This window comes from Anser brachyrhynchus (genome assembly GCF_964034855.1).
Source record: "Anser brachyrhynchus genome assembly, chromosome: 3".
NCBI lineage: Eukaryota > Metazoa > Chordata > Aves > Anseriformes > Anatidae > Anser > Anser brachyrhynchus.
This window is the reverse complement of record NC_137696.1, coordinates 59,175,793-59,191,479: the sequence shown is the minus strand read 5'-3', so window position 1 is coordinate 59,191,479 and position 15,687 is coordinate 59,175,793. Positions and strand designations below refer to the sequence as shown.

The 15,687-nt window shown below is 41.1% G+C and overlaps 1 long non-coding RNA gene across 6 annotated transcripts in view; it reads left to right on the top strand.

The window, feature by feature from the left end:
* The window catches only part of LOC308192085, a 41,888-nt gene extending 26,492 nt beyond the window's left edge, over positions 1-15,396 (top strand). For 3 of the 6 annotated variants that reach the window (XR_013948531.1, XR_013948532.1, XR_013948533.1), the window contains 4 exons: positions 5,138-5,380; positions 8,145-8,269; positions 11,620-11,698; positions 13,215-15,396. This is a non-coding gene — a long non-coding RNA (uncharacterized lncRNA). Of the gene's footprint in view, positions 1-4,939; positions 4,999-5,134; positions 5,381-6,183; positions 6,588-8,144; positions 8,270-11,619; positions 11,699-13,214 lie in introns of those variants that run through there. The other 3 variants (XR_013948534.1, XR_013948536.1, XR_013948535.1) reach the window with 3 other exon arrangements.
* The last annotated feature ends 291 nt before the right edge of the window (positions 15,397-15,687 follow it).

Genomic DNA, 15,687 nt, shown 5'->3' with positions numbered 1-15,687 from the left:
AAAGACCCTCCCTAGGAACACAAATGGCATTTCTTTCCACTACTACAGTGAGATTAATGACGGTGTTAGTAGGGTGTTTTCTCTCCCTTTGTCCTGTAAATCTGAGATCTATTCGACTAAACCGCCTTTTAAAGAAAACAAACTCAAGCTGCCCGAGTTCTCATGAGGCACCGCTCAAGGGGTAGGGTTCTGCACACCACACAAACCTTACGCTGCACTGTGGATTTGGGGTGGGAGATGTATACAGGAGTGGGAAAGCTGGCAGAGGATACTGGAGCTTGCAGTTGTGGGAGAATGGGGCCACACATCAGCTGATGCTGCTGATGTGGTGATGGATTAGTGAACAGAGAAAGGTTTGCATTGTGCTAAAAATGGAAGGATTAGCAGCTGCCCTTGTTGACTCAGGTTAGAGGGAGGAAGACACTGTATGAGCCAATGTGCTGTGGCACTGGTCTGAACTAAATTCACCATCAGCATCCATTGCTGCTAAACTCCTTCCCCTAGCTTCAATGAGAGAAATATTTCTGGAGAGCTTCCTTCATATCAGAGAGGGAGAACTCTTATTTTTATTCCTTCCTCTTTGCTTACGTCATTTTTGCTATGATTGATGATTGCATCTTTAATTTTCCAAATATTTTTGTTCCCAAGTTACTCCCAGTAGCCAGGTGCTATCTTATCTGCAAAAGGTAGAGCACAGCCTGAGGTAACAACCAGAGATGTTTGTGCGTATGGATTTATGAAGTGCTACAGCTGTCTGGCTGGGTAGTGTGTCCTCACCGACATATGTTTGTTCCCGTGATGCGAGGTCTGAGTTCAGATCCACCTCTAAAAATTGGGGGTGTGAACTGGGGTGTGAACGGGAGCAGACGTGCTACCAGGGAGCTCCTGCCTGCTGCACCCCCACCAGCCCGCAGCCACGGGGCAAGTGGTGGGGTACCCACACATTCCCCAACCTGCCACAGCTCCAGGGGCTGTATGTACGTGCTTTGCTGAATTAGGCTTCCACCCCTTCGAGGTTCCACAAGACTTTTAATGCCATTTGGCCCAATGAAATCATACTCCTCAAGGAAACAAATTTGCATCAGCAAGATACCTTTAATCCTAGTGGAGAACTTGGCCTAATGGTTAGAGGTGAACAAAACCCTGTGGAGTCACCTTGCAGTCAGTGAAGTTTTGTTTCTTTATGGGTGATCTAGAGGTAAGGATTCCTCTGTGGATAAAGAGGCATAAACCAGGAAGCTTAAATATCTGGCTGTCAGGTCGTGAGACAGTGTACGACCTAATAGCCTGAGCACATGCAGAACTCATCCTTTCTCACTCATGGAAACTCTCCATTAAGTCAAGTCACACGTGCAGCTTTTTTGGGGGTCAGCAACTTTTTACGTGACCCAGAGCTGCTACTAAGGGCAGCAAAATTGGTCTCATGCTAATACAGGATAATCATCTGTGGTATTTTTAAATACCTGCAAATAGCCTTGTGGATTAGTATTGGCATTTTAGATCTAATCATAGATAGCTTTTAACTGAAAAACAAAACAAAACCAAACAACACAAACTGCTAAAATGTCATAGTATAGTACAGCCAGACAAATGATTCTGAACTACTTGCCATTAGCCAGTGTGCAATATCTTTTGGCATTCCAGATTTCTTTTAATTTAAGGAAAAAAATAAAACAAAATTCAAAACTTAAGAGCCCAAATTTTTAATATGGAACAGTTAAACTCAGAACAGATTTTTTATGTTTGTTTTTTTTTTTTTTTTTAGTCCTATATGGTTAATCTTCTGTGATCCCTTCAGAAAACAGGGTTATATGCTTCACTATGTAACTATGAATTAGATGCTTAATTTGCATTTACTCATTTGAAAATATTGTCTCTGTATAACAGTTTGCTCATTTGAAGAATTTCATTTAATGTTATTGTCGCAGAAACTAAAAGAAAACTTTTGAAAATAGCTTGTTTTAAAAGAAAAGAAAACAAAGAAATAAAATACCTGCAAAAAATTAACAAATGGAAGTGCTGATCAGATCGCCCCTCTTGTCTGAGGGCAGACCAGACTCCTTGCGTTGCCTTGGGAAGCTCACCATGTGGGGTCCTCTCAGCCACATATATTTTGAACAATGACAGGGAAACATTTGAAGACAAGAGTACTCCTGCTCACTTGTCAGAATTGTAATTTGCTGCCTGTTTTGTGTCACATAATAATCTAAAATATTTAGGATCTCTGCCTGAAATCAGAGGGAGAGGCATTGTGGGTAAACACAGGAGTGCTGCTGAAGAAAAATAATGAGAACTTGCTGAGTTAGAAAACATTTAATCACCTGTCCTCCCAAAGTTGCTGGAAATTTTAGGAAATAAGGAATCTAGGCAGAATTTGGCTAAGGCTCACTTCCAGATTTTCTTCTTTGGGAAAACAAATCCATTTTAAAGCCAGAAGTCATAACTTGTGAAGAAGAGGGGAATTCATTCAGTGTAATTCCTCATTTTGCTGTTTTTAGATTGCAAGAATCAGTTTTGAGCCACCTCTAAGTGTTACTGTTGTGTGTGGCTCTTGTTATAACGAGAAACTGTCATAACTGTAAAGGATGCCTCAGGGATAACTGAAATCAATACTGCAAAAACACCACATCTTAAAGACTTGGAAGGAATCTCTGATGATCCCCAGTTCACCCTCTCATGCAAAGACTAGAACATGCCACTGCATCACACCAACTGAGGCTATTTCTGGCCAAATCTCCTGGGTAGAGACTGCATATCTGCTCTGGGTGCCTGTGCTCGGCCTCCAAAGCCTTCTTGAAGAGTAAAGTGAGAAACTTTTGCAATAATTATTCTCATAGCAAACATACACCTCATGTACCTGTAGACTTTTTCTTCATGGAGGCAAGGGGATGGAGAAGTTTATGTTTTTAGGGATTAAAAAACCAAAACAAAACAAAAAAAAGTTCTGTACTCTCAATAAAAGTCAGAAGGTTATTTGGAAAACTTATTAATCTGTTCTAATTGGAATATTTATATCATGCACTTGAAAGCATATTTATGTGCTTATTACTGTGCTAGTGAAATGTATGGGGGTAAAAAGCATGTCTAGAATGTGAGTTTTTTAAACATATCCTTGAAGTAGATGACTTACTAGAAACAAGGAATAAAGCTCTCTCTTGACAATACTGGGTAAATATAAAATCAAGACCATGTAGCTTGTTGAGGTACTTGGATCCATATACTTAGGGCTTTGTGACTTTCTGTTCAATGATTCATTTAAGCTAATCCATGAAGAAACTGGAAACAAAGGCAGATGTTGCAATCTTCTCACAACAAGGGGACAGTGGTTGAGATCCTGAAGAGGTTCTTTAGTAAATACTAATATCTGTAATTTTCAGGATAGTGACTTAAATAATAAGTTTGACAGAAGAAGAAGAAGAACAACAACAACAAGTCCTCCAGCTCATGGTCAGTAATTTGAGTTGCTTAAGAGATGGAAGTGAACCAAGAAGACTTTCTAAGAGTTATCCATTGAACCTCTGATTAATTTCTTCCTCTGTTACAGCTCAAGCTGTTTCATAAACTTCCCCTGGTTTTATTTAAAAAAGACAAAAATGTGGCTCTCGCAGGCTGACAGTGTGAGATAGTTGGCATCCCTCCTTCCCTTCCAAGGGCTAATATATTTCCTTCTCCCTGCAGAGAAACAGCAAAGGAAAGCAGCACGTTAGTGTATGCTCTGGACCTTTGTGTGGGCTTCCCTGCACACCCTGGCCAACCAGGCTGTGGCAGCAGCAGTTGCCAACCTGCATGGAGGTGGATGTGTCCAGCTGGTGTCTGAATGTATTTACACAAAGATTAATCACTTTCTAATGTTAATTACTTTTTACCCATTTAAAACCCCACGGTGAATTGCAGCAAATCCCGCTTCATGGAAAGCTGATGAAAACTTCCATTCATAGGCCCAAGGTGGCCTTCAGATGGAGGAGCAGAACCTTGGTGTGCTTTCTCTAGGTCAGGCAGGACCCTGGACACCTGAGTACATAATGCATTTTGCTAACTGAGTATCTCATTTGTGTTTTAGTTACCAGTGCCTTTCACACAGCTTAAGTGCCTATGCTGGGCATGTTTATAACATCTTGAATTTCTGCTGATGTCGCTGCAAGTTTGGCCTTTTAGCAACTGCAGTAAAATGCTTTGTTAAGATGAAATAAAATGTGGATGCTATTACCTGTATTATTTTAAGAGTAGTTTGAATTATTTTGGCATAGTCTGAGAAAAAGTTTAACATTTCTTTGTTCTACAAGGTTTAGATATGAACTGTTCGAAGTATTCTACTTATGTACAGCACAGGCACCAAAGGTGCTGCAAGTTTATATTTTCTTTCACCTTCAGAACTATAATTCTGAGCAACATTCTTCAGTAGTTTGAAAGCAGCAAATGAAATTTTCAGCTATGGATGTCAATTCTTTTTTCTGAACACAGGTGGTGTCAGTTAGGATTGTTAGGACATTATGAATACAAAAGGCTCTTTTTTTTTTTGTGTGTGTGTCAGGAAACAACCTTTCCTGAAAAATTTATACCTAAACACTCTTTATAACTGAATTAAGTATTAATACATGTATGAATCCTCAGTTTACTTTGTGTGTATGCCAGCCCTCGACGTATAATTAGTTTCAGTGTTAGTGAGTCATTTCCCTTATTTGTGTAGGTCATTCAGCAACAACAAAAGAAGATATCTCAACCTGAAGTTTCCATTTTTTATTAAATGGGCTTTTGATTATCAGTACTCCTTCAGCCTTAACACTGTCAATGACTCCTCTCTCTTCAAGAATTTTTCATTTGAAATAAATTATGACCTAAGCATGACAAACAATGCCATTTGAGAATAAGTATACCTTTATTTATTTATTTGTTTGTTTATTATTTAATCTTTTGCTGTCTAAAATGTCAGTTCTGCTGTAGGTCTCGGAGCGGATAAAACTACAGCACCGGTGTAGGTGCACAACTTTTCCTAATGAGGTAGGTACTCATGTGTTCATCAGGTTTGTGTGCTTGTACAGCAGGAGAGAGGATCAGCACAGTATCTTTGAAAACATTGCTTTCCTCCTGCCACCCCACTTCAGCCGCAGTTACTATTCAACAAGTATTTTATTCACAGGCAAATGGAAACGGAGAAAGAAACACGATGAAAAACCTCACATACTGTTGGGAGCTGAGGAAATTCATAGACGCCAGTCTCATATCCCAGTCAGTCAACAGCCATACTACAGTGCCATGAAAGTGGCAAATTTTAAAGTGAGGACACCAAATCTTCAGAAGAGTGGCAGAACATCCTCAGCCTCTGATGGTAACGCAGTCTTCATATATTGACTTGACAGCAGCAACGATTACACCAAGAGTGGTGAGCATGGGAAAGTTCTTTGCCCTGAAAAAAAAATAATCATTTGGGAAATATTTTCTGCTGATGCCTAGGGAATAGGCACATGTTGAAAAACTTTCTAGCTTGCAAGCATGGACTGAATGGAAATAGATTTCCCCTGGCTACCTGAGATGTGCAATAAATGCACTTAAGGTAGATGCTTTGTGGGAAAAGGGGAAAAGAATGACGGAGGAAGGAAATGCAGAAAATATGCTAAGCTCTTGACACAGCTTGTACTCACCTCCAAGTGTAGCAAAAGTAATCCTCTTTATTTCTGTGATTAGAATTAAAGGAATCTGTGATATGAAGGTTAAACTAAAACGAGACAGATGATTTAGTAAAACAACAACATACTTCATCAAAGGGCAGCATGTTAATGCTTTTCATTTATCAAAATATTTGCCATAATACATGCGGTAGTGCAAAGCATATTAAACAAAACAGCTGTATTTCAAATACAGACAAGAAGTGTACAGCCTTATTATCTGTTACCAAAGACTTGAGATTGGGCTCCACTATTTGGACTAATGGTGTATCTGAACACTGACATTCTTTCAAGAGAGCTTAGTTCAAATGCTGCTTGGGATCTAGAGATGGTAGCTAGCACCAGTGAGCAATGCTATTGCAGGAATCTGGCTCAGTTTCAGGTATGCAGGAACTTAAGACTGTTTATCCAAAAGCTTGAATCACCCTCACTTGCATTCTGAGCAGTCTTGGCTGGCAATCAATCAGGAAAGCAGAATTCCTCACCAGCAGAACGCTAGAGGCAGGGATGTGTTTCACAGGCAGGGAGGATGCAAGATGTCATTGCCGGGCCAGGAGGAGAGGAAGCTGTTGCTATGATGATGGAATACAAACAACCAAGTCACTTCGTCTTTGAAGATAACAGCACAACTGTGAACCTACGTATCTCTGCAACCTGGAAATGCTCTAGTTTTCCCCTGTGGCAGTTTTATTAGTTTTTCTCTCTTGCAAGTTTGTTCTTCCTACCATTGCTTGTCTCCCAGCAAGTCTACAGACAAAATAAAATTGTTGATAATGGGATAAAACTTGTCTGACTTCAGATGCCAGCACTGGATATGGCAGCAGAAACTGGCATCTGAAGTCTGTTGGGATCGAAGTGTGAGCTACAGAGATTGCAAAACTGTAAAGCTCCTCTGCAGCCTGGAACTGGACTCAAAAAGCACAGGTGTCAAAATAACCTTTTCTTTCATATTCCTCGTTAAGAAAAGAGATTTAAGTAGTATTCACTGTGTGAAAAGAGAGGTGAAGAATAAGAAAGGACAGAAACATTGGGGCTTGAAAAATGGAATTCAACCATTAGAAGTCTATCTTGGCTCAGCTGTTGACTTGTTGTGTGGCCTTGGACAGCCTGGTTTATAAAGCGTGGAGGGGAAACTGGCACAGGAACATCTGAGGATTAAATGATGTTTACAGAAGGCTTTGTACTTACATCATTTTATCTTTTCAAAGTGTTTATTAATTTTGAGATAATCTGTTACTTCAGTGTAACAGCACTGAAGTTTCCACAATTGGATGTGCATCTTTACAAAAAAAAAAAAAAAAAAAATTAACATGTACATAAGTAAGACACAATGCTCCACACAAGCTCTAACCAGTTATAGAAGTTTTAGTATCATTTTGTGGGTATTTGGTGTGGAAAAAGATTGGAATCTCTAGGAAAAAAGTCTTTACGGGGTAGCTGTCCCATGAAACCTTCCTTGTAACTGTATTTGTTAATTGCTCAGTTAAGGAAATATTTATTTGATTGAGAAATGTTTTCTAATGCTCTGCCATTTTAATTTATATTAACTTAGTGACATCTTCTGTGGCAAGAAGTCTTAAGAGAATTCTGCAACAGACCTTTCTCACTTTTGTATATGAGAATGGAGCTGAAAGTGGGCACTAGTGGATGGTACTGCCTTCAGGCGTTGCCATGCTTGTTTCAAGAGACACGTGTTAATCGTCATCACAGTATGAAACTACTAGCTGCTGCCAATTTAAGAGTTCATGCAGAGTGATTCCCCTAAACCCACTTGTCTGCATAGTCTGGCTGTGTTTCCTGGGAAGCAGTTGGCTGACCCTTGAGCCACTCTGGTGTGAAGACCAGAAGAAGGGGAGGTGGGAAACAACTTGAAGTCATGCCGATCACTGGTATTGCAGTGAAGAAAATGCAATAGGTCAAGGGGCTGAAAAGTTGCAGAAATAGATGTATGCTATCATAAACATATACTGTAAACACTCAAGAGAAACAGAATTCAGTTATACAGAAAAACCTTTGAAGACTGTGATCAGTTGTATAAACAGTCTACAACAGAGAAGATACCACAGACACATGAGATCACATTTGTTGTACACATGCATTGAAAGCCTGGAGTTCTTCTATACACATTAGCAGCGAAGCATATGTTTCTGTGCTCATTTAAATGGTTTATGGGGTTCAGAAGCTCTGGAGACCAGCTATTGTCAAATCTGAGTGTGGTAGCTAGTATTTTGCATTGTTAATCATCTTGCATTACTGTCTGCTTTTGCAAAGCAGCTCTGAATATTCAAGAAGTCATACCGCATGTCTTTGGATGGCTGGAACCCTTAATAGCTTTGTGGCACCTTTTTTTTTTTTTTACATTTCACTACCTTCAGAACTACAGGTCCATTTTCTATAAGCTCAGGAAGCAAACTATAAGGGCCAGGGAGGAGAAAAGTTGGGGAGAAAAATACACCTGGTTCCTGTCCTTGGATTTTTCAGGAGTGAAGTCATGAGAGCAAATGCTTCAGACTCATGTGCCTTGGTCTGAGACTCACACTCGATGTTGATACATAAACAGTCTGATTTCCAGGGATGTCAAGATGCAGAGCAAACTACAGACACAGGTGAGAGTTGTGTGACAAACAGAAACCCTGAATACCAGGACCCTGGTATTAAATGCTGACCATCAAAAACCTAATCTTGAAAATGCTGGCCAAAATGCCACGAACTTGTGCTTCTTTTTGTAAATGCAACCTGTTCTTTTTAAAACTCTCTTGTGTAGTGCTGTAGACAATCTCAATTTCCACTATAATATTGATGAGCAGGTCATTTTTCAGTGGAGAAATAGATTGGTTTGATTTTTCTCTCATTGCTCTTTTTTCCATGGTCATGGTTGAGAGATTTGATTTGAAATGATCACTAGGGGAAGAAAGATCTCTGCTTCTGCCTTTCCAGCTAAAACCCTTGTAAGAAAAAGTGCTTCTTGTTCTTGACTCTCATTCCAGGAGGTTAGATGTCCTTCCATCAAACTGTTCTTCAATTTGCTTGACGTGCTTCCCTTGTGCATTTTACTTAATGCCTGTGTAAAAATGGATGAAATGTATTCTTAGGTTGTTAATGCATATGGCTGTGGGCATGAAAGGTATGAAATCTTAACAGTCTAATGGTTCTCAAACACAGATTAAGTGAGATTATTGTGAGGAAAGCATGGCACTTGTATTCAAGAGTGCTATTCAGTCTCTGTCTGCTAATACTGTGGTATCTCAAACCATTCCCAAACTTCTATTTTTTTTTTTTTTATCTTCTCTATTGTCAAAACATTCATTCAGGAGAAAGGTGAAATGAGACTGGGGTGGAGCATAACATTCCTACTGGGTATATGTGTTGGGTTTCTCCAAGTTATATTGTCTTTGAGCTGCTTCTTCCTGTCCAACAGGCTCTAGTAAGGCTTAAAAATCTGCTTCAAAACATCCTGCCAGTTCCAGTTGCATTGGCATTTCTGAGATTTCAGAAGATTGATTTTAAAAGATAAATTAACTAAAGATTGATGTCAGTAACAGTGGTTACATAGGAGAGCTACAGGATTTCATGTGACAGAATTCAGATGTGCATTTTTTCACTTTCTCAGCACTTCCCACAAAGACCTGCTGAACCTTGGTCTTGCCTGCAGACAGCTGTACGGCTCACCTACTGTCTTCTGCCACTGCTGCAGGCCTGATTGGCACTCACCCTGCTGCAGAGGAAGGGATCCAGGAGATGTAGTCTAACAGCAATAACAATTCCTGTCTGTTGCATAACCAGTGGTATTAGATGCAGTAATAGCTGGGCTTAATGATCCAATAAAACTTAAAACCTAACTGGGTGTGCATATGTTTAGCTTAGCATGTGGCACTAAAAGCACTCTAATCACCTTCCTTTCTTTGTAGTTGGGAGTGCAAAAGCTCTAGATTGACAAGAAATTTATGATATGTATAGGTGATATTTAGCACCAGCTCAGTAATAGTTACAACATCTTTGTCTTAGCAAAGCTCTCAGGAAGAAATTCTGGGTGTGCTCTTGTCAGGGACTTCAACTCTCACTGCCCACAAATGTTGTGCATTTGGCAGGGCAGGGTAGTTAATGAAGAAACAGAAATGAGGAAGACCTTTCTGGCCAAGGAAAGAGGGAAACTAAAATGGAAGCCTCAAGATCTGTCATGATATGGTAACATCTTGACATGTTGTTCTTTGTCAACATGCTTGACGTTGCTTCTTGGGCATTACTTCTTAGGGCTCTCCTGTGAAAGCAAAAGGGCTCAAGGAAGGCACTGTCCTAATGACTGGGGTGTCAGAGGCAGCAACATCCCCAGAGTTCTTCCCTTTCTTGCCTTGCATTTATCTGCTGTTGACCATTACAGGAGAAGTCTGTCAAGGGCAGAGATGCGTTACTATAACAAGAAAAAAAATGTAGAAGCAAACCCTTGTCTGGACAGTGTTCCTTTCAGAGCTGGTGTTACCCAGACAAAGCTGAATATAGCTTCTGACTTGCTAACATACTAGAAGCTAGAGCCTAGCTAGTATATAGCCAGAAGATATTTTCCTCAACTGTTTTCTTTCCCTGAAGCATATAGCTCAGGGGGCCCTACCTTGTTTCAACATATGATGAAGTGAGACACTATACACACATTCCTGTGGCTACCATAAAACCTTTTATTTTATTTTTTCTCATACAGATCCTTCTTTTCTACCCTTTATGTGCCATTTGATAAATAATTAGTATTTAAATTCCTGTCTGTTATTTATCTATCATTTCTTTCCCATCTGATCCGGGGAAGCAGGTTTCAGACTACCATGCTGTTCTTAGATGAGAGGTAAGAGGCAAGTGCTGATGACTAGGGGTAATAAAACAGGTTGAAGATGAACACCTCAGCCACATGCAGCAGGTATATATGCTTCAGCTGGGAGCCTTACAGCAAGACAGATGGACCTAGGCACTGGAGAAACAGGGATGCCACAGGTTGTGGGAGGGGAAGTGGCTGAGAATAGGAGGCACTTAGAGGCAGTGTCAAGGACAGAGGTCAGAAAGAAGCAAGAGTGAAGCAGAAGATGGGGAACTGAAAAGTGGGAGGGCAAGCAAGGAGAAGGGGGGTTTGAAATAGGATGTATGGGGTCCATAGTGAGCCTAGATTTGGGTGGTTTGGAGGACACACTTAGGAGGAGCAAATAGTTTCTGGGATGGCAAGGATGTGTATGGGAAGAACATTGAGAAAAAGGTGGGTGAGGCTGGATATTCAGGTTGGGAAATACTGGGAAGTTCTGGAGAAAGAGCTGTAGGGATATTTCTTAGGCACGCTGGGACACAAGAAGATGGAGACAGAGTTTGTCAGGCAGGAGAAGTGGGACTGGACTCTGGAATATTTTAGCTGGTAATATATGAATGTAATGTGCTATAATGCAACACAGTGTATGTTACAATATAAATATAACTTAGCTATATGATTCAGCAACTGTAAACATGAAGAGCCAGCGAAAATATCCCTCAAGTAGTGGAACAGGAGCGCTTCTCCTTCCCCATCCTGTCCATACAAAATCTAAGGAAAGTATAGAAGTTAGTCTCAATTTCACTGCAAATAACATTGCAGGCAAATGCCCTCCATTCAGACAGATCCCCACAGATAAAACGCTGGAAGCAGAAAGTCCATTTTACAGACATTTACAACACTGTATTGAGGTTACCTTGTCCTCTGAACCAGTTACCATCAGTGTCCTGTGGAGATAACAGCTACTAGCCAATGTCACTAGCTATGAGGATAATGTCACTTAATAAGCAGCCTGATTAGTTTTCGGCAAATTTTGCTGGTTTTGAGAAAGCTATTGTTGCTCAGAGAAGAAAGGTTTGTAGTACCGTCAATTGCCATTTTTCTTGAGAATATTTCCCTTCCCAAAGACTGAGAGCCTGTCTCCATCTAAACGCTGCCATGTTGTCTCTCTGCTAGGAAGAATGACGCTCACCCTGAAGAAGCAGTCTGTAACCCAGTTTCTGAACTCTGTTGTTGGTGGCGGAGAATTGCTTAGGTAAATGTTCAGGTGAATGCGTAGGCAAGCACATCGTCTCACTTCTTGCACTCAGCTTATAACCAGTGTGGGCTTCTCTTTTTGCCTAATTTGTAGTCTGTTCACCTCAAGTTTGTTTATACCTAGCAAGTAGGTTTATTGCTTGTTTGTACTTCACTTGCAGCTTGTTTGCATCCAGGTTACAGTAGGTTTACTAGCAAATTATACCCAATTTGCAATCTTCATATAATTAACTGGTTTGTTAATACCTAGTTCGCTACCTGATTACAAAATTTGACAGAGAGGCATTTTTTGATATTATGCAGATCCCAATACGAGGAGAGGAGCTTTATACAGGTTCAAAATATACATGATTCTGGGCCTTATTTGGCTGAACTATTGAATAGCCTGCCATGTTTGTGGAATAAAGAAATGGGCTGTATATTTTAAGTGGGGAGAAAATTAATAATTCAACAGTAAGGGTCAAATTGTCCTGCCAAGAAAAACCTACTGAAGAGGAAGTACACTGAGTTATAATTATTTGCATTGTAGATAATAATATCAATTATAGTTTCCAGCTGGAATCAAGCCTCCCTACTTTTGGCTTCTGTACAATCACGGAGTAACAGTTCCAGTCACAACAAGTTTGAGCCAAACAAACACAAAGCTTAATTAGCAAAACAACACAAATTTGCAGGAGCATGGGGTTGGACAATTAGAGACTGATGTTTGGATATAGTTACATATGGCAATTTGGTGACAATTAGCAGCACCAATCAACATTTATAGTTAATGCCATTTTGCAGAAAGAAAGTTTTAACCCATCCCAAAATCCAGATCAAAGAAAATCTCTTCTTAGACCTGACAGGAACCATCTGCATAGGATTAAACTCCAAGGTCCAAGCGAATTTGCCATCCCCACCATGTTTTCTGGTAAATCTCATGCTATTGGCTTCTACTAAAAGCCCTGGCTTCTGGAATGGGAGCAGGTTAATCAGAAATGAACGTTAGCTCTGCCATTTCCCCTGGTGGGGAACCCCTTACACCCAGGGCCAGAAGGGTTGGAGCAGCGCCCTTCCCTCCCCTGCAGCCAGGAGCAAACCGATGGGTGCTGGGGTACGAGCAGCTCGTGCAGACCTTCAGCTGTTCTCTGTTGGAGGGCAGGGATCAGGCTGGTTTGAGGTATGGGCAAAAGCAAGTGAGGCAATCATGTTTGCAGGCTTCTGAGGGACTGTGCCTGGCACAGAGCCCTTAACACCAGGCTGGCACTGGCAAATGCTGGGAGTGTAGGGAAGCTGTAATGCCAAAAGGGCAACCCCCCCTCCAGTCACTCCAAACCTTTCATGGCAGCAGGAGCAGAAATCCTGGCTTTCTGAGGTTCTCCCCTAATTTCCCTTTCCTAGTTTCCTTCAGTTTCCCGTGTCTTTCCTCACCTCCCTCCTCTTCCCATAAAAGTAGCTTTGGTCCCTCCCACCTCGAGTTGCAAAATTCAGTTTTACCTAAATTTCTGAAAAGCTTCATTCTGTTTCTGTTCCAGATGAAGGACTAACTTTCCATAGGATTGAGTAGTGAGGACCTCACAAAATCTAAGAGGCTAAAAACCACCAGCAACCTCTCCAAAGGCGAAAATGTTGAAGCAGGGGCATCAGTCTCCTTGGGAGGGACGTCGAGCATTCATGCATGTCACTGACTTCCATGGAGTTGGCAAAGGTCTTGGTACTTCTTGTACCACTGCCTGTAAGAAATAATCTGCATATAAATCAAATGGCTCTGATGGTCCCACTGTGCTGCACACGGCATTAACTGCAGTTCTCAGATTCTGGGAAAACTCAAGTATGCGTCACTAATGGGACAGAGGAAGGTAAAATGAAGAGAGAAGACATGTGACTTGTCCCTCTGACATTACGCACAACCACAGCCAGCTCTCTAGAGTAGTTAATCTTGACCTCTTCATCTTTGGAATACAGTTTTTATTTATTTATTTAATTTATTTTTCAAGTCAAACCCCACCAACCCTAATAGGCGGTAGCAGTGGATCCAGCCAGAGACTTGCCTTCTTCTTGTGCCACCTGACCCTGCCGATAGAGTCAGTGCATTGGCTCACACTGTGTTGGTTCCTCTTCATGCGTCCAGTGTCACTGATAGCTGCAAATGCTTCTTTTATAGGACACTAATCCATAATTGACTGCCATTTTAATAACTGAGTGACAGGTGAATAGAAACACTTCTTCATCTTTTCCTTTTCTGGCTGGTAGGAGAAGACATAAGCTTCTCTTCCACTTCCCACCCTTTAGGAAGAGGAAACATCTTTTTCTTCTGCTGCCTAGAGGACACAGTGAGAGGCCTCACCCTGTGTTACCTTGCACAGTTGTGGTCATCCAGAAAGGTGACCTATTTTTATCTGCCATTAATGTCCCCCTTTGGGGGACAGGTGAGTCTGGCTCCCTTGTCCCTCTCAGGGGAATCCTGCATGCTCCCAATTTCAGATTAGATATCAAGACTTACATGTTTACTGGCAGGGTTAACATGACAGGACTAACTGGATTTGGCACATACACACCCTTTATCTCTGTTGTGACAGCATTTAATTGAAGTGACTCAGAAAACAGCTTCTCCCAAACAATGTCATGTTTATTTGCCAAAGGAGCATCCACAGAAGTGTCCACAACAGCCAAGAGCCTGTAGCTTCTCTTGACCTGCTTGTAGGTCTGGCTCTGCCCCAGCTCGGTAGAGAAGCCTGCTACCTGCTATGTTGCCTGTCTGCCAAAAGCTCCTCTGTTCTCTGTGGGTAGCTGCTCATCCCTGCTCCTTGCCAAGCCAGAACCTTTAATGTGCAAATTCCTCCTTGACCTCAGCTCTTGGCCTTAAGAAGGATCAGCACTGCCCACCTGAGAGGAGTGGGCCAAGATTAGACCTTTGTTCTTCAGGAACACTCACATTCTTCACCCTTTTCCTTTCTTGCTTTCTTCCCATTAACAGTTTAATCATATTTTCACTTCTGTTTCTCAGGAAGAATAAGACATGACAGACAAAATGAGACCTACATGATATATGCCAAACAGTACATATTTTTATTACTCAACTGACATACGGCAGGAAAAAGGAGATACTTATTTTTTTTTAGTACTATATGGAAAGGCATATTCTAGTATAAAAAGCATCATGCAAGCAAAAAAAAATATCCTGAAACAGTCTCCTTCCACTTATATTCACTTAAATGTCATTGAGCCAGATGGACTCTGAGTTTGTGCGGTCCTTTAGAAATATCTGTGAAAGGCCTGTGCGATTCTGGCAGCACTGCTGTGCATGGGAAATTCCCAGGGAGCAAGAGGTGATTCCCCTCACACGGCACAGGTACCAGGGGGACCGCAATTGGAAGCATGGTACCAAATCCATCAGCAAGGAGAGTGGAATTACTCAGGGCTGCTGGTAAGACAAATAGCAGCCTTCTGTATTTAAGGTTTCTCTAAAAGATATTAACATTACTGATGGGTATTTGACTGCCACAGTTTCGCCTGTCACATGTAAGCACAGGAACTGAAAAGAAACATCCACTCTGATTATGAAAATAAGGTACCATCCCTAATCGCTGCACAAATAAAAGTAATCGTAGTACAAAAAAGGCAGTAGCCAAAAGAAAACATACCATTTCCTGCATGATTTCTCCTCCAGATGAAGAAATTAGCTCTGAAACCTGATGCACGTATTAACTGAAAGTGCTTTGATAGTTGAACTTCCACCCATGGTGAAGCAAGCAGGTCAGAGGCTGTGTCTTAAAACAAATATTCCTGAGCTGAAGAAAAAGCAGATTAAAGATCTTGCAATGTCTGTGTAGTCTTGTGAAGTTTAGGGACACAAACCTGGAGGACCAAAATTTAGAAATACTTCTGGATATATAAAAGGAAGCAGTAAGGCTTGTATTTTGTGCCTGTTTATTTGGTGTGATAACCGAATGTGATGCATGAAGGAAGTAGAAACAGAACTAATAGCTAGACCAAGATACCTCAGTT